Source organism: Cupressus sempervirens, chromosome 4 (assembly GCF_028749045.1).
Source record: "Cupressus sempervirens isolate cs-2001-9-10 chromosome 4, ASM2874904v1, whole genome shotgun sequence".
Lineage (NCBI taxonomy): Eukaryota > Viridiplantae > Streptophyta > Pinopsida > Cupressales > Cupressaceae > Cupressus > Cupressus sempervirens.
In genome coordinates this window covers 702,502,442-702,504,983 of record NC_143121.1, presented here as the reverse complement: position 1 = coordinate 702,504,983, position 2,542 = coordinate 702,502,442, and the positions used below count along the sequence as shown (strand labels likewise).

The window sequence follows — 2,542 nt, the reverse complement described above, 5'->3', positions numbered from 1 at the left end:
TATTCCATTCATTCATTTTAGAAGTATATCATTGAATCATTATAATCACATGACATTCATTAACATGATGTAGAATTAATTAATACATATAAACATTCATCAATAATTTGTGAACACATTAATCATTATACTCACAAATAATTCATTAATATGTATAAACTAGTTTGAAGGAATGAAAGTCGCACTCAATTATATCATCCAAAATGCCATAGTGTTATTTTTTATATTGTTGAGGATGCATGTTGTTTCTAGACAAAATATTGGTGACCTCAAAGATTTCAATTATCCCAGAATCATAAGTTCTCTTAGGGTCCGTTTGGTTGTTAGAATTGGTCAATGTGGAATTCAACTATGTTAGAATAAGCTCTCTTTTAGAATTCATGCATTCTAAAAATTAATTTTGGAATATGATTTGGAGTTGTTTACTTTTCCTAGAAGAGGAATCGGTAGATGATTATTTTGTGTTTGGTTGCATAAATAAAAATAGGAATTAGATTTTTATTTATTTTTAAATCTTAATATGAATTTATTAAAAAAAAATATTGTTATTTTTTTAAAAGTCAAATTAATTTTCTATCCTCTTCATTACAAATTATCTTTATCAGTAAGAAAGGAATATCACAACCTTATAAATTCATTGGATTTAAATCGAGTTATTTTAAAATTATATTCAATATTGTCTATAGTTGCTTCCATTGTAAGAATGATTTTTAAATATAGATGTTTATTGTTAAGGAAGTCAAAAGGTAAAATTTTAAATTATAAATGTTTGACAACATTTTTAAAATTTTTAATTACACCTCAAGAATTTGATTATAAATACTATTGTATGCATAAAGAATATAAAAGATTTATGTTAAATATAACTATACATTTGAATATAATATCAACAATAAAGTCATTTAATTTATGGGTAAGATCTGTCAATGATGGATAGCCTTAACCAAGAGTGAAGGAAAGTCGAAAGACTATTCCCATCCTTATTAAGGGAGATGCCAACTGTCTCTCCTTTTCTATGAAAATAATCATTTTATCTTTAAATATTTATTTTTAAAAATATGATATTTGAACATAGTCTTATTTAGAAGGCTAAAGATAAGATTTATTTGTAAAGATAAGTTTAACAGAAGTTTATAATAATATCAAGTCCGATATTAGTCATTTTGTTATCAATAAAAATCCTTATACCAATTATAACTATGCATTTTTTTGCATATGTTCCCAACAAATAAATGCAATCAAAAGGAAAACAAGACATCGTAAAAAGTAAATTTCAGCCTTCTGACTATTGCAACACTTAGTAGCCCAATCAAAGAATCCACATCCATCATGTCCCTACAATAGAAAATCTTCATTAGTTCCTAGTATAATAATTAATTATTCATTATGCTAATTTCTAAAAAAATTAATTGTATTAACAACCTTTTTCTTATTCTGGAGCCCATGATTTTTTGGTGTGTGAGAGATTTTTAACAAATAAGGGCCGATACCAGTATAATAATTATTTATTTATTATGCTAATTTCTAACAAAATTAATTGTATTAACAACCTTTTTCTTATTCTGGAGCCCATGATTTTTTGGTGTGTGAGAGATTTTTAACAAATAAGGGTCGATACCACATAGACATGTTGGCACAATGATTAAATCCATCAACCTTGCAACATCAAAAATACATTAGTTATATGAAAATACACATACTTTAATAAAAGCCTCATAAATCACTATATAGAGTCTTTATAATCATTATTAAAAGCCTATTTAAATATCAATTTATGTAATTAAATCTATAAAGTTATATAATCAATGTCCTAAATCCTTTTTCATTAGTTTTTTATGTTACATGTAAGTAAAGATGAAGATTAAATTATTTGTCTATCTCTTGTGAATATTATAAAAGATGTACACAATTGCTTATTCTATTGCTTTACAACAATGAACAATAGTCTGAACGTCAAGAGTCATGTTAGTCTTTTTTCCCTTATTAGGATGCCCATGTTGCAATCCCTCCTTCACATATAGATACTGAGTATTTGACCCCAAAAGATTATCAAATCAAGGAGGTACTGCTTGGAAAACCCATTGTGGATAGTGCCAAACTGATGGTTACTAAAGGAATCAAAGAAGTGTTTAGGCACATAAAATAGGATGAGTCTAAATTTTTAAGTCTCTGGAAGTAGAATGAAATCCTATGAGATTATTTGAATGAAGTAGTTGGTCAGTTGGATCCTAAAAATCCTAAGGAGACTCTAACTATGGCACTTGATAAGAGGGATAAGGAGACTGCACAATTAGATCCATTTTTTATGGCTTCTCAGCAATGGTGAGAAATTTTTGAAGAGAAAGGTGTGCAAATCATACAAGGAAATCTTAAACTACTACACCACATGCAAAATAATGCAGATAAGTTGGTTTATACATTGAACTAGGATTTTGGGTTAGTGGATGAAGTACATACCTAGGGTAAAGACTTGCAAGCATTACAATCAATAAAGGGTTAGAGGTATCAGATGTTGATGGATGTATATATTGCAAATGAGTTA

General features: G+C 27.4%; 1 non-coding gene across 1 annotated transcript; it reads right to left on the bottom strand.

Annotated features, from left to right (window-relative positions):
* Nucleotides 1–902: 902 nt before the first annotated feature.
* Nucleotides 903–1,022, bottom strand: LOC149563197 (U6atac minor spliceosomal RNA). The gene has a single exon (XR_016364304.1). It is a non-coding gene; the product is annotated as a U6atac minor spliceosomal RNA (small nuclear RNA).
* Between the last annotated feature and the right edge of the window lie 1,520 nt (nt 1,023–2,542).